The following is a 24,199-nucleotide window of genomic DNA, read 5'->3' on the forward strand; positions in this document are numbered from 1 at the left end:
TAAGTCTTCACATATCATCTGCCAGAATCTCTGAACAGGCATGCAAAACCATATAGCATGTATATAATTCTCAATATAATTGCCCGAACAGTTAGTGCATATATTTGTTTCTCTAAGGCCCATTTGGAACATTCTATGCCCTGTATAATGTGTTCTATGGAGAATTTTGTATTGTATGAGTTGTAAACTTGGACTTTTCGTCATTTTGAAATTGTTTAAACATATCTGTGTCCAAAAGTTCTTATCTGGGTTCATGGAGAGATCTCGATCCCATTTTGTAATTGGGAGGGATATTGAATCATTAATTTTGGATAATAACATATATTTCTGATAACAATTTAGGAGTATAGAGATTCATGAACTCTTTTATCAATGCTGGGATTTCTGATACAGATGAGAACTTATCTATGAGTGTGATTGTCTTTAGCAGAGAAGTTTGTGAGTCAGTCCCTAAGGAAAAGTAATACATCATCAGCATAAAGGCTTATCTTATGGTCTGTATTTTCTGTTTGAATTCCTTTTATATCTACACTTTGTCGTATTTTGCTGCTAGTGGTTCAATAAAAAATACAAAAAGTGAGGGAGAGAGCGGGCAACCCTGTCTGGTGCCTCTCTGCAGAATAAAGCTTTGTGAAATAAGATAATTTGTCCTAACCCGTGCATTGGGAGAGCTATATAATGTTTCAATCCAGTTTATGAAGGATGGACCAAATCCAAATTTATTTAGAACTGCTAACAGAAATTTCCAATTCACCCGGTCGAATGCTTTCTCTGCATCTAAAGAGACAACTATGGTTTCTAATTTGTTAATGGAACAGTAATCTATTACATTTATTAGTCGACGTGTGTTATCGGCTGAGTGCCGGCCTTTGATAAAACCTGTTTGGTCCGAATGTATAATGGATGGAGTGATTTTTTCTAACCTCCTTGCAAGAACTTTGCAAATTATTTTAAGGTCTACATTTATAAGCGAAATTGGGCGATAGCTGGATGGGAGTGTTGGATCTTTGCCTGGTTTAAGAAGCAAGGTAATGTTGGCAGAGTTCATGTTTGGAGATATTATGCGGTCCTTCTTGATTTGAGTGACCATTCTAAAAAAAAATGGGTTCTAACACAGACCAGAATTCTTTATATAACTCTGCAGGAAAGCCATCTGGACCTGGAGCTTTATTATTTGGGAGATCCTGTATTGCTTTAAAGAATTCGGAAGATGAAAAAGGTGAATCAAGAGTCATAACCTGTTCCTCATCTAGTTTAGGTAGATTTATATTTTTCAAAAATTCTTCAATGTCAGCATCAGATGGATTCATCTGTGATGAGTATAATGCCTCATAAAAGTCTTTAAAATTGTTATTAATTTCTTGTGGGTCATGAGTAATGTTACCAACAGAGTCTTTAATTGAAGAAATAGCTGTTTTTTCTTTATTTAGTTTTAATTGGTTTGCCAGGAATTTTCCAGATTTATTTCCATGCTCGAAGTTTTCCAAACGCAGCCTCTGCAACATAAATTGTGTTTTTTTTATCAATTATTTCATTTAGTTCCAATCTTAATTTCCGCAGGGTGTTAATTATATGTTCTTGTGGTGAAGCAGCATAGGCAGTTTCTAAAGATTTTATTTTCTGTTCCAATTCTGACACACAAGTTTTTTCTTTAATTTTCTTATGTGCGCAGTAAGATATTATTTTACCCCGCATTACTGCCTTCCCTGCTTCCCAAAGAACACATGGCGATATTCCAGGCAGGTCATTATGTTCTAAATATATAGCCCACTCTTTTTTGAAGTAACTAATGAAATCTTGTTCGTTAAGTAATGATGTATTAAATCTCCAGTTCCTAGCTGGTGGTATAACTCTTTTCCGTGTCAAAGACATAGACACCGGTGCGTGATCGCTAATAATGATAGGGTGAATTTGAGTGTCTGTGATTTCCCTCATCATAGAGCTGCTAACTAAAAAGTAATCTAAGCGAGAGTGAGATTTATGTACGTGTGAGAAAAAACTATACTCTCTCAGAGTAGGGTGATGTGAACGCCAAGCATCGCATAGACCAAAATCCTTCATGTACTGTTTAAGAATGTCTGCAGACTGCCAGTTCCTTTGACTCACTGCTGTACTGAGCCTGTCAATCTCTTCATTAAGTACCAAGTTGAAGTCTGCTCCCATCACCAGTGTGGTGTCAGAGTGATCAGAAAGTGAAGTGAAAAAGGTATGAAAGAAGGAGGGGTCATCAACATTTGGCGCATATATACTAGCAATGCAAAAATTTATATTTTGAATAGATAAATTAAGTATTATAAATCTGCCTTCTGGGTCTGATATAGTATTTCTGATGGTGAAGTTTAACTTTTTGTTAATCAATATAGCTACACCTCTTTGTTTGGAGTTATAACAGGCTGAGTATGTGTGAGGAAACTGTGGAAAGGAGAATGTTTGCGCAGATGTTTTAGATACATGTGTCTCCTGTAGAAACACAATGTCAGCCTTTAAATCATTTAACCGATGGGCAATTTTTACCCTCTTTTCCCCCGAACCAGCTCCACGTACATTCCATGAGACAAACCTCAGCATGCTCATATTTGAGTTACCTGGGAAAGTCACGTGTGCTCACTAACGGTGTGTGTGTGTGTGTGCTCTCGCATGTAACCTGTATAACTGTGTGCTCGTGTGGTAAACATGTTGGGTGCAAAAAAAAACAAAAAAACAAAAAAACAAAAACAATGAGTGCTTAACATGGTAACAGTCTGCTATACTGATTGACCCGGCATTAATAGTTATAAACAGACATATCTAATGAGCTTTTAGCGGAGAAGGAGTGAAAGAGTCAGAACAGACGTGTTTGTATACAGATCACCTGGTCAGTATAGCCATGGCGTGGTTTCCTGGTCGCGGTGAAGCTGTCCGTTCACGTAGAGTTTATCCACCGCGATGACAGCCCGAGAACCTTCCTGGATGTATTTTTTTCGGATAGGGAACAGAACTTTGCGTCGCTCCAGGATTTCTTTGGGAAACTGGTTGTTAACGCTGAAGTCCGTTCCCCTCAGCTCTCGCCCACGGCTCTTAACCAGTTCCTTCTGTTTGAAGTGTTCAAACTTAGCCACGATGGGTCTGGATCGGTGTCCTCCGGGTCGTTTAGCTCCTATGCGGTGAACGCAAGCGAAGGTGATGGTCTTCACGGTGTCCTCCGAAAGCTTCAGGTAAGTCTGTATGAACTCCTTCACTGTTGTCTCCGGGTTTTCCTCTTGCTTCTCTGGTAATCCAGAAAACACGAGGTTGTCTCTCATGCCGCGGGTCTGGAGCTCGAGGACGGTCTCTTTTATTTTTTTATTTTCCTCTGAGAGCTGGGTCATTCCCTTAGTGAGGGAGTTCACCGACTCTCTGAGGGCAGTGTTTTCCGCAGCGAGTGTTTCCACCTGCTGCTGGCTGAACTCCACAGACTCCCGCAATGCCTGAAACTCCTTATGGAGAATTTCCAGAATGGAAAGGCGAGCGTCGAAACTGGACAGCTTCTTATCTATGGACTCCAGAATATCCACCATATCGCTGGAATGAGAAGTAGCCCCAAGGAGAATCATCAGGGCGACTCCTCTTGGCGGACGGAGCTCCTTTTTTACCTGAGGGGGTCGGCGTTTTGTCTGGCTTCCCCATGACAACTCGCTCGAAACACTCGTCAATAAAAGTTTGCAGACTGTCCAGGTCCTCTTCGCCATCCTCCAGTGCGCTTCAGGTAGTTATTATCTAACTAATATAAACTTTATAGCCTTTAAAGCTGTCTAAATCTAAGCTGGCTAATTAATCTATACAGCTAGTGTTTAGCAATCACTGCCTCGCTGCCTTGCTCAGTACTGCCGAGATTCGAGTTAAGGTCTCGCGTTACCTCAGCATCTCGCCGCCCATTTACTTTAATGTAGCAATTAACTTTTTTTTTTAAAACAGCAGCACTACTGAGGTACATTTATAATTAATTTAGCAGCACTAAAGTAAATTCATGACTAATACTGTACTGCTTAGGTATATTTATTATAACAAGTATGGTAATATGTACAGTTTGTTTTCTTGGAAAACAAGTGCTCAATACATATTTTAAAATATTTTTCTTAGGCTATTTAATGTATTTAAGGGTGAAAAAAAGTGGTAAAATCAATTAAAACTTGCAGTATTTGGTCAAATGTTTTTTTTCCTGACATTTTTTATTTCAGTGCATCTTCAATAAAATAAGCTTAAATACATGAGCATTGGTAAAAACAACTTGAACCTTGTATTTCCCCCCCATGTTGTAGATTAGCAGTGAGCAAGTGTAAGCTAACTTGTTACAGACCATAGAACAGGATCTGTTCTAGTAAATTCTGCTCGGTCACTCAAATATAGACAGTAAGATCTCATATCTGGCATTGAAATAAGATAAATCTGCCACCACTATTTTCCAACTCCTGCTGATGCATCACTGCAGAGTAGCTAACGTGGAAAGCACAGCAACTCGGTTCTGATACAAAAGCTCACAGATGCCTTGTGCTGATCCACATCACCCTAGGAGTGATGAGGGATAAGAGTGCCATCTACTGTACCCACCCAGAAAGAGAGCAAGATTAATTGTGCTTTTAGGGCTTTGGCAGCTGATGGCAAACTGCATGACTGGGATTCAAACCAGCGATCCCCTGATCATAGTGGCAGTGCCTTAGTCTGCTAGACCACCTAGAGCCCCTGTTCATGAGATTGTCATTATTTTAGCGACGTAAACCATGTTCAAATGGAAATTAGACCTTTGTTTTCGAGTATTTTGTTTGTCCGTTTTTAAAATGAGGAAAGGCTGTTCTTGTATGAATGGATATAAATGCCTGGTTGCATTTTAAAGATGGCCACCAACTTGCCTTTAAAGACTTTGGCAAAGGTTTCTTGAGTTGAGGGTCAAATTTACTTTACTATTTATCTTAAACTCATAAATTCCAACAACAGAGTTCACAAGGAATGCAGCTTTAAGCCGTATTTAAATTATTTAATTTAAGTTAGCGTAACTTTAGTCTAGGCTTGATTCCAGATAACTGATGCTCAAATTACTTTCGATTTCAGAAACCAATCTTAGCCAATCGTCTACATACAGGAGAAGCTTTGTGTGGGTTTGTGGTTTAGGCTTTAGTTTTTACAGATTCTGTTCCTGAAAACCAATTTCTGAAGAGATGAAGATGATCTATGGGCCTGAACAGATAAGCATGTGTGTATTTTTCCACTCTCTGGCTCTCTCTGCTCTGAGCTGTTGGACGGTGAAGGCATGGTCATAAATCACCATCATCACCACAACCAGCACAGACAGCTCAGTAACTGGGGCGTGGCACGTAGACTGGGCAGGGAGGGTGATGATCTGAATTGTGTTTGCTGGCACTAGCGGGAAACTGTTTCCAATATTATAGGAAAACTTCATCATATTCCAGAATAACCTCTAATCTGCTGTATCTGCAGCACACAGTCAGTTACACTGGCAATGAATTCCACACACTGAGAGAAAAATGCTTCATATTTGATACTGAGTTTTATAAAGCTCAGCAACATCAGTGTGACAAATATTTAATATTTATTCAAAGTGATTATTAAATTATTAAATCATTATTTAAAGTGATTATTAAACAATATCTGATAAATAGAAATAACTTATAAAGGATTGAATTATTCTGGTCAGGGTTGCAGTCGTCACTAGATGTCAGTACTGTAAGTAACTATTATGTGTATGATGGTTACGTGTATTATGGTCCAGCTTCCGACAAGAAAAAAGGCACAAAAAATTGTATTGCTAATACAACCCTAAAACAACATCTATTAATGTGTGTTTGTATTAAACATGTCTTTCATAACTAAATTAAAGATCACTTAAATGGTTAAAAATAAGTAGAATTTATAGAATTTAAGACATTTTTAGTCCCACTTGAAAAATATACATTTTGGAGGAAAAATATGGTATAAATATGAGGAACCACTTGGTCACTTTGTTCTACAGCTTCGACTCCTTAGCTTGCCAGACTCTTGCCCATTTCTGTGATTTACCTGCACTGGAACGAAAAAAAGTGGTTGCAGGATATTAGAAAAATTGTACATTGCAAATGTTCTTTTCCGACAATGTATATATATCTCAATATTAAACAATGCAGGGCCCATAACGTCACAGCAAAACAACAGTAATCAGTCCTTTAATCAGGCATTTAAATGGCTTTTTAAATGGTAAATAAGAGCATTTGTTTTTCTGGGATTTAAAGCGTGAATTCACCTGTAACTGGACATATCTGCACAAAACTGTACTGGACTGCTTGTGGGCTCCCCGTACAGTTGTATAGTGTAATAAATGTTTCAGGCGGATTAGTTTCTCTTTCTCCTTTTCTGGCTTTCACAGATATATTCGTTCTCTTTCCAGCTTCTGCCAGAGTGTCTGTATGTTAGTTTGTAAAGAATTAACCAGTAGTCCTTGTTGAACTGTTAGAACTAAAGGTCGGAAAGCAGGTCGCAGTTCTCGCGAGCGTTGGTCGCGGCCTCCTCTGAAAACTTACAGAGTCTGGTTTGAGCTCAGAGGAGGTCTGGCACAGACACGAGAGCACCGCTATTCCTCCTATTACACCTCAAGCTGTGATTTCACTTCTTTAAAAAGATCAAAAATCAAGGAAACCATACCTAGTGCTGCTTTAAGTAATTTACTCTTTTTTACCCTTTTTTTTTAGTTTTTGATGGTTTAGACTTAAAAGGGTTAAAAGAGAAACAATGCAGGCCTGCTTTCACAACTGCCCATTTGATTTCCATTATAACTGCTCTAAAAATCATTTGGCTCATTGTTTTTTAACCAAACACAAGGTACTACAAGTCCTTAAGATTACTGGCTGTGAGACTTTATAAAACCCTATAAGGCATTTAAGCACACCCCTTATGTAACATCATAAGTATTAATGACATCATTATTAGTAAAAAGGTGAATGTAAAAGCATAATTTTCCCTATAGACTGGGTAAAGAAAGGGCAGCGTGCATTATGGGAATCGTATCTTTATGATTTATAAAAAGAAACTAAGCAACAGTTTGAGGTTCATTTAAAAAAAATATGCAAAAAGACGTAAAAATAAACAACTTTAAAATGAAATCTGCTTAAATTCCCTGTTCAGTCTGAGCTGAAGGGGAATGGCAGCGACAGCGTCTGAAAGGCCGTTATTGCTTATGTAATAGGAATGCATTATGAATGAAGTCCCTCTGGATTCCTGGTTCTCTATTCGCCATGTAGAAAGTGAAACAGACTCTAAAGAGCCTCGAAAAGTAGAGCTCACCTCCCATTGACTCTCAGAATGGGATTGGGGGGTGGGGGGGGGGGGGGGGGAGTGTATGCACACTCACCGGTCAGACTCTGTATCAGTGCAGATCACTGACGTTTTACGTGCTTTACCCATTGGCCTGTTTAAATTCATATATTTACATACTGTATATCTGCCTGTTTAACATTCAGCACTTTAAACCCAACCTATTCATGAGAAATACACAGAAAAAATGACAAAAATTTTAAACTTGCTAGCCATTGGTTAGGCAGCCTAAACTATCCTGCTGATGGTAAGTTTAAACTACAGTGAGGTGAATGAGAAATTACTACAGGCTGAATGGGTGGAGCTAAACTACAGGAGGTTAAATAAGAAACTACTATATGTTTAATGGATATGGCTAAACTACAGCAGGATGAATAAGAATAAGAAACTGCTGTAGCCTGAATGGGTGGGGCTAAACTTGTGTAGGCTGAATGGGTGGGGTTAAACTACAGTAGGATTAATAAGAAAGTACTATAGGTTTAATGGATAGGGCTAAACTACAGTAGGGTAATCGGATGGGGCTAAACTGCTGTAGGCTGAATGGGTGGGGCTACATTTCTGTAGGCTGAATGGGTGGGGCTAAATGGGTGGGGCTAAACTTGTGTAGACTGAAAGGATGGGGCTAAACTACAGTAGGATTAATGGGTGGGGCTAAACTGCTGGATGCTGAAAGGGTGGGGCTAAAATACAGTAGGTTGAACAAGAATACTATAGGCAGTACATTTGCAGTAGTCAAAGTGGGTGGGGCTAACCTGCTTTAGGCCAAACAGGTGGGACAAAGATGAGTTAATTTAGAGTTAATAAGTGGGGTTAAACTGCTACAGGCTGAAAAGGCTGGGTTAACTTGCTATAGGATGAATAGGTGGAGCTAAACTGCAGTAAACACAACAAGCCGACCTTAACTAATATACTATAAATGGATGAGATTAAATTTTACTAGGCTAAATGGGTGGGGTTACACTGACGATTGGGAGAGTTAAACAACTGCAGGCTGAGGAGGCGGGGCTAAACTGCAGAAGACTAAACAAGTGGATATCGCTGCTGTCCAATAATAAACAAGTGCCTTATTTTTTTGTGCATTTTTAGTTTTCACCATCATTTATAGCTAAGCATGTAGCTTATCTGTATACTGTTTAAATAATTCTGGATGACTTGACCAATAGAAATGCTCTAAAATTACTCTAAAAACTTATATTACATTCAAAGTTAGGAAGATTTTTGCTTTCCCCCAATAAAGTCTCTATTTTGGAGATAAATGTTTGAGGATATAAGGAAATGTGTCAGATATTGTGACATCACAAGAATAGGCTGTTTTTATAGACTGGTTTCCTTATATGGACTAGAGAACAGACAGAACACATATTTATACATTTTTGCAATGCTTAAAAGAAAGCTATTGAATGCTATAAAACAGGGTTGTTTTGAATAATATGCCGTATCATCACACTAAACCCTCATCATCACATAAAGGTTCTCGTTCAGATCTCAGTGAGAGGTAAGGTGCAGTGTGTGTGAGGTGTTGATGGTGTGCAGGCCTGCTGTGCTGAGCGCTGAAGCTTCTGACTGTGATGAGTGGGAACTGGTCCAGCAGCCCACGGACACTGTAAGCTGGAGTGTGGAGCTTTTGCTGCGTCATCGCTCTGACGGGCAGCGGCGCTGCCTCCTACACAGGCCAGAGAGCAGCAGATACATTAGACATGCTGAAAACTCTACCTAGAAGCAGACCTCTCTCTCCCCCTCTCTCTATCTCTCTCTCTCTCTCTCTCTTCCTTTCTCCCTCTCTCTTTCTCTCTCTTTTTCAATGTGCACAATCATCCACTGCATTCTTTCTCCTTTTCTAGAACAAAACACACACACACACACATTCTACTTTTACTCTTTTGTCTCCAGACACACTTGAAGAGCTGTGGCCTGCATTTACCTTTATGTATTATTTTGTTCATACAGTCATATAAATAAAAAAAATGTCAGAATTAATTTCTACATTTCTTAACATAAAAAAGGTCAGGTAGACTGAAAAAGTAGGACTAGACTGTAAGCTGAATGAGCAGGGTATGAGCAAGTGACAAAGAATAAATGGGTGGAGCCTAAACTGCTAAACTGCTGTAGGCTAAATGGGTGGAGCTAGACTGCTGTAGGCTAAATGGGTGTGGCTACACTGGCAAGGTTAAATGGCTGCAGTGTTAAGGAACTGGGTCTAATCTGCTGTAGGTTGAGTGGGTGGGGCTAAATAGGTGTACGATAATTTGCTGCGGCTAAACTGCTGTAGGCTGAACGGGCGGGGCTAAACTGCTCAACGGATAAAGCTGCTGTAGGTCAAATGGGAGGGGCTAAATTGCAGTTCAATAAAGAGATTACAATAAAGTGGATGAGGTAAAGCAGCTGTTGACTGAGTGGGTGGGGCCAAGATGCTGGAGGGTAATTGGAGGTTTTGTTAAACTGTTATAGACTAAATCTGAGTATATAATTTAGTGTAAGCTAAATGGGTGTGGCTGCATTGCCATAGATGAATGGGTGGTGAGCCGTGTGGATAGTCCCTTATTGTGACATCACATCCCCCTTAACCATCAACCCACAGCAGAGTCTGATCATCACTTGATCAGTTATAGATCCACCATATGGTCTGCTGGCTGGGAACCTCAGACTTTGTCTGATGGAGGAATCTATGGCAAGTCTGGGTGGGACCAAGGCAAGTGAGCAGATGAGGTAGATATAAGTACTTTACAAGCTAACAGAATATACATGCCATAAAAGTGACAGAGCACTTAAACTATTTATTTTGAAAGGAATTTAAACTGGTAAGCATAGAGCTGGTGAGATTGATTTTGTGCAAAGAACTTCATGAACATGTTTTGTACTGCAGCCCATCTACATATTCTAGCTTGTGTAAAAAGAGATATGATATGCCCCCTTTAAAGTTTTGTCACAACCATAATGGTGTTTCAACTGAGTGAAATCGTGAATCTGAGTGAGCACAAACAAAACTATATATAAAAATCTATATATTTTTATTTAATTAGTTTACTGACTGACCTAAAACAAAAGAAAAACACCATTAATTAAACTAAAGTATTATAAATAAATTCATGAATACATATGAGAACCCTTAAAGTCCAGGATTTGGACCAAAGTTTCCCAACAGTGCAGACTGCTGTTTCAACATCAGGACTAAGAAAAGAGATGTGAATATTAAGTATATTAAAACTAATGCTGTACTAAACCTAAACAATCTGTTTGGTCTCTGTGGAGACAGCAAAGCACCTCGGACTGAGCCGACGACATCTGTTCCCTCATTAGCAGCCGATCTCAGAGTGAGCAGAGCATGAGCAAAGGCCTGACAGCGTCACACTCACTTTAATTAATATTGAACATGCAGTAGCACAGACTAGACTCCACTGACCAGATATGACCATTAGCACTGAGCTAACACTGCTTACCAAACACAGCTAAATCAACTCCACTCAACACAAACTGCACAAAGCCTTCAATTCCAATAAAAGGGCATGAAGTCCTGTAAGACCTTTTCAGGGAAAACTCTGCACTGACTTTATATAACACAGTGGACCAACACCAGCAGATGACATGTCTCTCCAAACCATCACTGATTGGAGGAAACTTCACACTAGACCTCGAGCAGTTTGGACTGTGTGTCTCTCCACTCTTCCTCCAGACTCTGCTCCCTTGATTTACAAATGAAATGTAAAATTTACTGATGATCAGTGATGGAGAGACATGTCATCTGCTGGTGTTGATCCACTGTGTTTTATTATCAAGTCTAAAGTCAGCGCAGTTTTGTTTTCCCACAAAATCTTACAGCACTTCATGCTTCCCTCTGCTACTGACAACTTTTATGGACACACTGCCCACACTGCCAAAAGTACCAATTGCTCTTAAATAATATTCTAATTTTCTGAGACACTGACTTTTGGGTTTTATTGGCTGTAACACATTGTTGTTTTATTCTATAAACTACTGACAACATTTTTCCAAAATTCCTTATAAAGATATTGTCATTGAGACCTCAAATAATGCAAAGAAAACAAGTTCATATTCATAAAGTTTTAAGAGTTCAGAAATCAATATTTGGTGGAATAACCCTGGTTTTTAAGATGCACAGTTTTCATGCATCTTTGCATGTTCTCCTCCACCAGTCTAACACACTACTTTTGGATAACTTTATTCCTTTACTCCTGGTGCAAAAATTCAAGCAGTTTAGTTTGGTTTGATGGTTTGTGATCATCCATCTTCCTCTTGATTATATTCTAGAGGTTTTCAATTTGGTAAAATCAAAGAAACTCAACATTTTTAGGTGGTCTCTTATTTTTTCCAGAGCTGTACGCATATTTAAAAAACTGTTATCATCGTTATGACAGGCCTACTCATGCGGATGTTTGCCAGATACTTCATTATTTATAAAACTTTATAGCAGATAGAAATACAGAAGAAGAATGTGTTTGTGACTCATCTGCTAAGAACACAATAGGTGTTAATGACGGCGTGATTTAATCAGACTGCTTTGTTGATAAACCCATAATGATGCAGCAGAGCCGGGGCGCGTATCTCCTGAAGGCGAGGACTCAGAGCGCTGTGTAAATCCAGCGCAGCGTTCGTCTGTGCGGATGATTAATGGATCGGGATGAAGGCGAGCAGGACTGCGCAGGGAGCCGGCAGTTACATCACGGATTCCAGACAGGTCTATTGGTATGCTGCACGGCCCCTCTGTCTGCCTGATCAGACAGCGAGAGAGAAAGAGCGAGTGTGTGTGTGTGTGTGTGTGTGTGTGAGTGTGAGTGTGTGTGTGTGTGTGTGTCAGAGGCTGTGTCCATGACAGGCTTTCTAAGAGAGTAAATGAAGTTGTGACATGGGGGCAGGGGGGCCGCTGGCTATTCACCATAAGGAAAAGTAATCAACCCTGGCAGCAGCACTGCATTAGCATCCAGATGAAGGAGTTTTTATCCACGCCTAAAACCATCAGTCGATCCGGGTCCGGACTGAATCCCTCACTATTGGAGTGGGCACGGCATTGTGTGTGTGAGTGTGTTTGTGTGAGAGAGAGAGAGAGAAAGTAAAGGAAAGCAGTCTTACTGTGTGCTCCGTGGTGGGCTGCCTGCAGGTTCAGGTTAACTGGTCCACCTCCTCCCTCCATGCATGACGAAGCAGCGGGCAGCTGCAGGAACAGGGTGGAGGTCAGTAATGCATCACTGATATATAAATACTGTGTCCTCTAAAATTCTAGAAGATTTCATATTCTACACTAACCAAAATACAACTAATGCTGCTTAACCTCAGTATAAATTCCCTACTAGTATTTTTTTTATGTAATTTATTTTCTACATTGTAGATTTCTATTGAAGACATGAAAACAATTAAGGGACACATATTGAATTATGTAGTAAACAGTAAAAAAAAAACTATTGAAACTGATCTAAAGCTGATGAACTGAGATGGTGATTTGAGGTGATTTAATTGGGATGAGCTGGAGCTTCACAGCATGAAGGAAAAGCTGCAACTATTGTCCAGCACCTCCAGAAACTCCTTCCTTCAAGACGCTGAGAAAACTATTCCAGGTGACTCTCCCTCATGAAGACACTTCTAAAGAAGAATCTAAAGTATAAATCATATTCTTATTTGTTTTACACTTTACTAATAATTCTAAATAAAATAGCTTTATTCTGCTGAAATAAGCTAAATAAAATGGCATAATAAAACAGATAAACACATAAAAAAGCAATTAATCATTTATTATTAATAATAGTTAAGCTGAAATTGGAATATAGAAAAATACAAAACATAAACCAGTGTGTTTAAAAAAAATGTAATAAAAAAAATCTGATTAATCACAACAATATTCTGTGATTAATTGTGATTAATCGCATTTGTTCTTTTTAAGACGCAAGTTTTTATAGTGGCTATTTAAATGTAAATAAAATAATGAATGGGGCGCTGGAAAAAAGAATACATGATAAATTTATTAGAGGTAACTTATTTTACTATATTGTAAACATCTTAGCTTGGATGTAAGGATTTCTGTAAGGATTTCTGAATAAGAACTTTTTAGATGAGTATAGCAGTGAACGCTGCACATACCACTTTCCTAGTGTGTAAACAGCATGAAGCAGCAGAGACAGCGTTTTGTGTTCATAGCAGTATATTATCTGGGTAAAATACCAGATTAGACTGCTCCTTATCAGCAGTTTAGCTCAATTAAAAAGAAGTGAATTTGATAGCTGGGTCGGTTTGAGACAAGATCACATTTTAAATCACAACCGAACCACTGAAAAAAAGAGAGAGAAAAAAAAAAAGAAATCCCCGTGTTGGGCAAGGGTGGGGCAGATGCTGGCAGAAGTTGGGGTCAAACTTGTTGGGGTAATTAATTATTTGCATATAAAACAATAGTAACACATTACTGATTGCAAATTAATCATGCATGTTAATGCTTTACAAATGACAGCCCTACAAAAAATCAACTTTTAAGCTAAAACCATGAGCAAAACTGATTTAAGCTAAAATCGATTATGTAATTACTGTGACAGGCCTAGTTTTTGGAAACCTGCATGAGTGTTAAAAGGGCATTTAAAAAAACAAATACTTAAAAGAAGCTGCTGAAGGTCCTGACTGAACTGAATAGAAACGAGCATTATCTAATTACTTCATCCAGCAAAGCCAAATCACGGTCAAACCTGCCAACCAGGAAACTATTAAGAGCTATTAAATCAGAAATGACTCATATATCACTCCTATATTACACTCATAATCTGCAGTGAGTCACAGAGCAACAGATTCAGATACGACTTCTAGACTCAGAAGCTTCTTTCTGATGCAGAAACTGGATCTCAACAAGCTGGAACCATCAGCTCTGAACTCTTCACCGGCCTCCAACAAATAATCCAAACATCATCCAGAACCCCACAGCTTCTCCTTTCATCTTCCTCACACTGGGTTCAGACTGGAGGCTGTTATATAACTCACAGATCTCGAGACGAGGCAGATATGACTGGATAAGATACACTAGAGGATAACTATCACACAGCCAGCGGCTCTTAATGCAGAGGAACTCCAGCTGCATCACGGACATCAGATTACACAACTACTGTACTTCATTATCCCGCCTTACTCACAGTAAAGACTGGAGAGCCTACAGATCATATAAACTATACATTATTGATTCAATGTATCAAAAACAATATTTTTATTGAAACTTATCCGCTCTCAAAACTCGCCCCCAGCTTGTCATTTTAAATTTACTGCATAATTAGAGCTGGGTATTGTGAACATCATGTACATTTTCGATACAGATACCAGTACAATACTTTGAATTCAATACCAATACCCAAATTACACTTTTTTAAAAATACTTTTTTCAAAATAAATTATAACCAAAAAATACAAAAAGCAATAATTATTCTCATAAAATGAATTTACTTAAGAGCCGACATGAGTAATCTCATTCTCATACTGTGTCATCATGTGTCATCATCATCTTGTTGGAACAAACAATGAGCATGCCTATTTTTTGGCACTTTATAAAAAAAAAAAAAAAAAAAAACAGAATTACTGTTTATACTACAATTATTTTTTTCCTAAGCATATAGCTGGATTCATTTCAGTTTTTAAGAGTTTTTTTAAGAAATATCAGCATTAGATATTACCAAAAATTCGGTATTATCATGAGGGGACAGTAATAATAGAGTAGTGTGGTTTAGGTCTGGTGTACTACGGCTTTTTTACTGGGGGGGGGGGGGGGCTCTGCACAAGTGAGCAGGGAAAGAGCCAGTGAGCGAGAGACGAAGCAAGTGAGAGAGAGAGAGAGAGAGAGAGAGAGAGAGAAAGAGAGAAAGTGAGAGTTTTTCTGTTTGCTAAAAATCACCCTCTCCTTTTTAAAGACTTTTTTAAAATATGTTAAATATAATTTATGATATACCATTACAATATATGTTTTTTAATATTATTTTTTTCTGATTTGAGTCCATTTGTTTTTCTTAAAGACCCTTTCAGTTCACTGCCAGTTTTTGTACTGTAGCACAGATATGGCCATCCTTTTATTGTGTTAACTGTGAATCTTTAAACTCCTGCTCATTGTGGAGAAAATACTACATTTCTTAAATATTTTCCAATTAGATAGAAGTGAAAGCCTTATGACGTTTCTTTTAATATATATTTTTTATTTTAAATTTAAATCTCTCTCTTTTTTGTTCATAATAAGCGATGATACATCTTGTACAGTTGCATAATTGTGTATGTTATACACAATTAAAACAATGAATTAATTAATTCAATGTTTGTTCATGTGCTCTGTGGGCGTGGCCACAGAGATGTCACTCAAAAATCCCTAAAAGACTTTCTGGGTAGAGGTACTCTGGTACATCCTCTGCTGAAAGAAGCTGCAATGAGGATTTTAAGCAGCTTCTTCTGTCTCCTCTGGTATTCGGACAGGCGGAAAAATGGAGTGACAAAATGAGTTTCCGGGTCAAGGAGGAGAGGAGGAGGAACAGAAGGAAAAAGGAGTAAATTTTGGGTTTATGGATGCAGCGACAGTCTGAACATCCCTCCAGTCTGTACTGGATCCTGGGCTGAAGGGAAATGCTGGTCTTTACTGCCCCCTTCAGGCTGTTTACAGAATTACATCAGATAGAGAAATAGATTTAAATCTATTGCTGTTCAAATATTAACACTGCCAGATAGACACAATTAAATACATGTGGGCAGGAACAATATGACTCCATTAGCAGTGAAATATTAATTATTAATAATTCAAATGTTATGTAAACATAAATGGGTAGATGTTTTCTGATTTTGAGTCTTGGTTTCTCTCAGTGGTTGCTCCTCATGCTTGATAAACAGCAGTGTAAGGTGATGAGTGTGTGTAATGAATTGGTTTGAGCTGCATCAGGTGTTGTTGCGTGTTCAGAAATAAAGAAATAAATGAGAAGAGGGACTGGCGGGGTACTGGTAGGACTGGCGCTGCTGAGGGGAGGCCAGTGATCGACTCTTTCATGTGTGGCTTTGATTCTATTCCCTCTGAGTAAATTAGCCTCTACAGAGTGAATCCACAGCTGCCCCCCAAACCCAGTCTGCTGCCGAGCCCTGCTGCCCTGCCCGAGCCCATCTGTGTGACAGATCAGAGTGTGTGTGTGCGTGTGTGTGTGGTTCTACATCACAGGCTGCATCCCACACATCTATGATGAACCGACGGGGTCAGATCTCTAACTTCACAAAAGATTCAGAGTCTGTATGAAATAAACTGTCGCATTGCCATCGTATTTAAAGAGTGTTTTAGATGGTGGTTGCTCAAGTGCTCTTCTATAACTATGGTGGTGTTTCAAGTGAGCACTAGATAGCTAGGTGGTTACTATAATGCTGCCAGAAGGTTGCTAAGGTGTGGCTAAGGTGGTTGGTATGATACCACACACTGCTTTGTAGGAAATGAGGAAAATCTCCCATTGCTATTGTGTTTAAAGGTGTTGACATGGTATGCTAAGTGAGCATGAGAATGTTGGAAGGTGGTTGCTCGGGTTCTCTTGTATGGCTATTATGGTGTTCCAGGTGAGTATATCAAAGCTCTAACCTTACAACAAAACTGATTCTGTAGGAAATCAGGAAACTCTTACATTGCCATCATATTTAAAGTGGTTAATATAGTATGCTAGGTGAGTGTGAGGATGTTAGAAGGTGGTTGCTCAGGTGCTCTTTTGTGTTATTGTAGTGTTCTAGGTGAGTACTATAATGTTGCCAGCAGGTTCCTACACTGCTCTGTAGGAAATGAGAAAAATCTCGCATTGCCATTGTATTTAAAGTAGTTGATATGATGTGAAAGGTGTAAGGATGTTGGAAGGTGGTTGCTCAGATGTACCTTTATGGCTTTTATGGTGTTTTAGGCGAGGACTGGCTAGCTAGGTGGCTACAATAATGTTGCCAGGTTGCTTCAGTAATGCTAAGGTGGTTGCTAAGATATCCCACATGGCTCTAAGCCTGTTAAAACTAGTATTCATCAAATCTCTAACCTCACAACAGTCAAACTGTTTCTGTAGGAAATGAAGAAACTAACACTGCCATTGCATTTAAAGTGGTTGATATGGTGCGCCAGGCAATGGTGCATGTTAACCTTCCCCTTCCCAAGTAAAGGGACTAGTTTTAAGGGGGTTACACTTCCACTCCATTAGACAGACACTGTCTTTCAAACTACTGTGTGTGTGTGTGTGTGTGCTGTCACTACACATCACGTCGGCACTTCCTCTGCAGTCCAGTCAGACCTAGTCAGATAGAATTGAGGCAGTAAGTCGACAGCTGATGTTGAATGGCTGCAGATCCGTTACTGCGCTCGTATTGCAAATGAGAGCTTGTGAAACTATTAATGGCATTTATAAATCTCTATTACATTCACAACTGCCACTGTTCATCCTTACAGCGTCCACCCCCCCGTCCCACCCCCTCGCCTGCCTGAAGAGTGCGATTAATCACCGCCAGTTCTGTTCTCCCTCACTCATCTCTTCTGCTCACTTGGATTGTCCTTATATCGTTTTGTTACCCCACACTTCCCACAAATCTCATTTTACTGCCAGTGTTACATTACTCTCCACTGTCCTAATGCTCTAGTGCACTAGTATCCAGGGTCCTAACACTCCAGTGCTGTTACGTTCACTAAGCCATTGCACTCCACTGACCTAACACTCTAGTGTCCTAATGCTCCAGTGCTGTTACACCCCAATCATTATGCTCCAGTGATATTACGCTCCAGTGATGTTACACTTCAGTAATGTCACTCTCCAATCCTGTTTTATACCAGTGATGTTACACTCCACCCTACACTCCAATCAATCATTACACTCCAGTGATGTTACACTCCACCCTACACTCCAATCAATCATTACACTCCAGTGATGTTACACTCCACACTACACTCCAATCAATCATTACACTCCAGTGATGTTACACTCCACATTACACTCCAATCAATCATTACGCTCCAGTGATGTTACACTCCACACTACACTCCAATCAAATATTACACTCCAGTAATGTCATCCTCCAATCCTGTTTTATACCAGTGATGTTACACTCCACACTACACTGCAATAAATCATTACGCTTCAGTGATGTTACACTCCAGTGATATCACGCTCCAATGCTATTACACTCCAGTGATGTTACACTCCACATTACACTCCAATCAATCATTACACTCCAGTGATGTTACACTCCAGTAATGTCACTCTCCAATCCTGTTATACACCAGTGATGTTACACTCCACATTACACTACAATCTATGACTACACTGTGCTATTACCTTTAAAATGTTGCTACACTGCAGTGTATATAAAAAGCAGTGTTATTACATAAAAGTGCTGGGACATTCCAGTCACGTTCTCCAGTGATCTTATGCTCCAGTCTTGTTACACTCTTGTTGTTGCCAGTGATGTTGCACTCCAGTGATGTTGCACTCCAGTGATGTTGCACTCCAGTGATGTTGCACTCCAGTGATGTTGCACTCCAGTGATGTTGCACTCCAGTGATGTTGCACCCCAGTGATGTTGCACCCCAGTGATGTTGCACCCCAGTGATGTTGCACCCCAGTGATGTTGCACCCCAGTGATGTTGCACTCTTGCATAGAGGAGTACTTACAATCCAGCAATGTTGCACTCCAGTGATGTTATGTTGTCTAACATGACGACCTAGTGATGTTACACTCCAATCCATCATTACAGTATTCTTATTACACTGCATTCATTATTTAGGAGGTTCTTATTCAGGAGTCTCTGAGCTCTGAGTGGACTGAACTAAGTCACTACTACTATCCGAGGATCAACGGTTAGAATCCAAGATCGTGCTGCTGGCCATCAGCAGCTGAAGTCTGAGAGAGCACAATTGGCCATGCTCTCTATGGGTGGGTGGGAGTTGCCTTCTCCCCATTTCACTTCTAGTGTGATGATGGGTGGTACAGAGTGCATCTGCTGGCTGCCTAGTGATGCTGCATCAGTGCCAGTTGGAAAAGAGGTGGTGACCTCTTATAAAAGTCCTTCTGTTTAATTCAGAAGTCCTAAACTATCCTAGTCCTAAAATATTTTCCCTCTACTCAGGAAGGCTGGTCTCACGTACACACTAAAAAGCAGTGGTGTATCAAAACAGCCTCTTTAGCACCCTGTGACACACCTCTTCCCTAGAAAACACATTCACTGCAATCAATTATGTGCCACCAATGGCAGGAATTAAAGCTCCTCTAATCCGAGGATAAAGAGGCGGCAGACGCGAGTGACTCACCTGGCTGCGTCGCGTGTGTGCTAACACACTGTCGGTCGTCTCTATCTCACCGTCGCCCCACACTCTGTATGCAGACGCATGAGTGGGGAAGTGAGTCATAACAGGAACGCAAACAGAACAAACCGTGTTATCCTGCATCAGCGCCTGGGATTAGAGGAGCAGCAGGATGGGCAGCTGGGAATTCCACCTTTGAGGGATCAGAGGAGCGTTGGCCTGTGGTGCCAGCGAGAGGATGTGGAATTTCAACTGAGAGGAAGAGGATTTGGAGGGGACTCAGGCTGCTCCTGAGATAACACTGAATTCACAAGAGCCCTGAAGGCATCCTGTGGTATCTGGACACCTTTAGACATTAGCAGCAAATCCTCCAGGTCCTGTAAGTTGTGAGGTGGGGCCTGTATGAGCATGAGTGACCTGTGGGAGCCCACAATCCCGTTGTCACTTGCTGGTTCAACAGATACATTCCTTGGAGAACTTTTGGTACGTACTGACCACTGCAAACAAGGAACACCCCACAAGACCTGCCCTGATGCCTGATGTTTTGGAGATGTTCTGACCCAGTCTTCTAGCCATCACAGTCTGGCCCATGTTACAAACTAAAAACATGCCATTTTTCCTGATTCAACGCATCACCTTTAAAAACAGACTGTTCACTCGCTGCCTAATATATTTACACTTTTGCAGATGTCATTATAATCAGCTCATCAATGTTACTCAATTCACCTGGCAGTATTTACAGTAGCAGATCCAAATGGCTATGACATTACCAAGGAAGTAGTATTGTGTTCCAGGACTTTTGTCATAACAAACATTAAAGAATGTTGTACTGGATTAGGGGTGTACCACATCATACGCAATAATATCGCCAACATTTTTTAATATTGTGAACAATATTATACCCTGAAATATTGTGCCATCTCACTCACCGCTAATTATCACACAAAACATAGCAACAGAAAAATTCACACTGTTCTCATTTCCCATAAAATATCTACCAGAGACAGATTATATCTGTCCAGTATCATTTATTTTACTTTAATCCTGGATATATATGGAGATAGTTGGAGTGCATTGTTATTAGTACCATTACATTCTGGATCATTGACTTCTTCTACAAATCTGATAAAATTCTTCAATTTTTTAATCTCTCAATTCTGTTGCAGTATTGTTTTTATTAAAACGTTTTTTTTAATTCAGTGTTTTGTCATATCGCCAAGAGTATCATTATCATGAAAATACCATGAAATATTGTGATTTTAGGGTCATATTGCGCACCCTTATACTGGATACACATTAAGTGTGGATGCGATTTCTGCTTAATTGTCTGTTTGCGAGGACAATTCTACCCAGACACCACATATCACAATCAATACCACCCACTGCAATGTCCACTTATTAAATGCTGTGATGAAACTGGCTCTCATCAGGACTGCATCAGTTTCCTCTGTTGTACAGGATAAGTTTATTAGAGTTATCAGTCTCAGAAATCATTAACTGAAAGCTAACAGCTGCCCAGATAAGATAATTCTTCACAGAGTATTTTGGTTTGTTTAACACTTTTAAGTTACTACATTATTCCTTATGTGTTCTTTCACAGTCTGGATGATTTCAGTATACTATGTAGGAAAAATAAATAACTAAGTAAATAAAAGCACTGAATGAGAAGATGCATGCAAACTTTTGACTGGTACTCTATTTTTTTTTTTTTTTTTACATGGTCTATCAGTTATTTCAGCTTGTGGTCAGAAAGTCTGCACAGGAAGTTCACAGAAGGAAACTTGGACCTCAACTTCAACAAACTCCTGTTTTGTTCAACAACAAAAATGTGCTAATCTGCAAGTCAAATGCTAACAGTATGTGCTCTGCCGGCCTGTGGCTTCGGTCGTAGGCTACAGTGACTGCATCATTTATGAAGTTCTCATCATGAATGCTCTCTTTATATGCTCTCTGTATACACCAATAGCAAATCCCCACCAAAAGCTTTTAAACGATGCTCACATACGTAAAATTGTGGCGCATAGACAGGTCAAAAGTCACATTTGTGCCTTCAGTCTTCTCAAAGCCCTTCATTCTGCGCATTCGTACATCACGCAGGTCATGTATCATTTCAGTTATTATTCTTCTAAGCACAGAGACCCCGCGCCCCCGACCCGCCTCGCTCTATTCTCAATGGCTGGGCTGTCGGCTCCAACACCCACTCCACATGCCAGCGCAGTGAGCCGGAGATAGGGAGCGAAGGAGGAGAAGGAATGCCACGGGCAGACAAAGGCATCCTTCACACCCAGCTCAGACCCTCCACGTTCAAGAGCCTTCTTCAATAGGCCTAGAATACACACACACACACACACACACACACTGCTTACAGTGCTCTTTTATGGTGAGCTTCCAGAGGGACTTCCCTGTTTACTGGGCTTTCTATCTTTCTATAGCTGAGTCAAGTTTATTGTGCCTGCAGCCGCAGCCGATGACTAATGATGAGTTATGGTCAAACTTAACAGTGCGTCTGATTTCTCCTCCTCTAAGGCTGCAGCAGTGTTACTGTTTTTAGGTACACAATGGTTTAATATTAGTGTTAAAAAAATATGCAACCAAACAAATAATACCACCAATTTCTAAAAAAAAAAAAAAAAAAAAGATCAGAAAAAGAAGAGAAAGAAAAAGAAGAAGAAGAAGAAGAAGGAAAAGAAAAAGAAGAAGAAAAAGAAAAAGAAGAAAAAGGAAAAGAAGAAGAAGGAAAAGACAAAGAAAGAAAAGAAGTAAAAGAAGAAAAAGAAGAAGAAAAGGAAGAAGAAGAAGAAGAAGAAGAAGAAAAAGAAGAAGGAAAAGAAGAAGGAAAAAAAGAAGAAGAAGAAAAGGAAAAGAAAAAGAAGAAGGAAAAGAAAAAGAAGAAGAAAAGGAGGATAAAAGAAAAAGAAGAAGAAGAAGAAAAGGAAAAGAAAAAGGAGAATGAAAAGAAGAAAAAGAGGAAGAAGAAGAGGAAGAAGAACGTGAGGAGGAAGAAGAAGAAGAAAAAGATGACGAAGAAGAAGAAGAAAAAAAAGAAGAAGAAATTTCTCAGCCACTATGCCTTTGAAGGTTGTTTCAAAGTGAAGCATCCTTCATCTCCAGCCAAGGAATGCAGTAGATGTTTGGAGTGAATTGAAGGACGCGACTGATGTATCCTTTATTAATGATGTGGCAATACTCTCTCAACTGAGTTACTCACAATTCACCGGGCACGTCCAAACACATGGGTAAAGCACCAAGAAATTGGACAAAAACAGCAGGAAAACGCAGTCTATAGTGCAAATATTTACAATTATTTAATATGTATTTCCATGAAGAAATAATGTGATGTCACCACAACACCTCGATTTTTCCAAATGTGTGACCAACAGATCGCAGAAGAACGTCTTTCATGAGTGTCTTCATAGGAATGTCCTACGGAACACAAACTCTACCTCAACTGTGTTGTGATGACAGCTGTGTCTGTGGCCACGCCCCTTTCCCTATAAGATGAGATGCTAAAAGTGGGAGTGGATTAAATCAGAAAAGATTGCGAAGTTTTAATAATGTACACAGTTTAAAGCAGAGTTAAGAGAGAGAAGATAAAAGGGCTTAAAGAAATAGTAAGGAGTTAGTGGAAGTGGGTGTGGCTTTAAGAATATATGAATAATATGTAGCTGAATTGGACCTGGTTTAAGCCAATTAAGTGTGAGGTGCTGCAAGTACCGTAAGTGTGGATAAATACATAAATTAAAGCATACAGGTGTTCCACAGCAGTCGGGACAACCTGAACGCCTTTGAAACCTTCATGAAGCACAACCAATCAGAATCAAGATCACGCTCCCGGCGGCAACCCAGTCATTTTTCCAGGTGACATCACAGGCATGTAATTTCTCAGCAGCCCAGAATAGAGCAGAAATGAGTAATCGCTTCAGAAACACCTCTCTGAGTCACAACAGAGAGGTTAGGAGAACCATTAACACACCTGTTTCTGGTTGTTTCATATCCAGAGGAACAGCAACACTGCTACCTGTCTGCACACCTGAGGAGAGGAGAGGAGCTCCTCTAACACTTTTACTCTCTCTCTCTCTCTCTATTACAGCCTCTGCACCACACCTCCATACTGCCTATATACCAACAAAACAGCAGCAATCATCCCCTTCATTTACACACAATTACAAACATTCTACACACATTCAGTATTTTTTGCACTATAAGGTGCACTTTTAAAAAAATCGTCAGTGTGTCTTATAATCCGGTGAGCTTTGTGTATAAATTCTACCAGTCAGGTATCAAGAAGCAGTAAAGCCCATCTGCTGAAGTACAGCAATATAAGGGTGAGTTTTAAGTGAAGTTTCTCCAGCACTAAGGCTGGGTGCAGCAGCATTAGCATTAGCTGCTAATCACAGCGCTGGCTCTTTCCCCGTTCAGAGGTAAGTATATTGGAATATAGTCTGTTTGTTTGCTGTGTTAAAACAAGCTACGTGGGACAAACCGCTGGCTAAGAGCGTCCTGGGTTACCGGAACACTCAGGGTTCCTTACCCTGTGTTCACAATGGAAAGCCACAACATGACAGGTGGCCATTCATTTCCTATGGCAAGGTGCGATGTGTTGCCGCTACATGCAAGAGGCGACAAATGAC

The 24,199-nt window shown here is 39.8% G+C and overlaps 1 protein-coding gene across 5 annotated transcripts in view; it reads right to left on the minus strand.

The window, feature by feature from the left end:
* tanc2b (tetratricopeptide repeat, ankyrin repeat and coiled-coil containing 2b) overlaps nucleotides 1-24,199 on the minus strand; it is a 156,932-nt gene that overhangs the window by 108,085 nt on the left and 24,648 nt on the right. For all 5 annotated transcript variants that reach the window (XM_049465184.1, XM_049465187.1, XM_049465183.1 and 2 more), the window contains exon 2: nucleotides 12,403-12,484. The gene's annotated coding sequence lies outside the window, so the exon portion shown is untranslated. The remainder of the gene's footprint in view (nucleotides 1-12,402; nucleotides 12,485-24,199) is intronic.

This window comes from Astyanax mexicanus, chromosome 15 (assembly GCF_023375975.1).
Source record: "Astyanax mexicanus isolate ESR-SI-001 chromosome 15, AstMex3_surface, whole genome shotgun sequence".
Lineage (NCBI taxonomy): Eukaryota > Metazoa > Chordata > Actinopteri > Characiformes > Acestrorhamphidae > Astyanax > Astyanax mexicanus.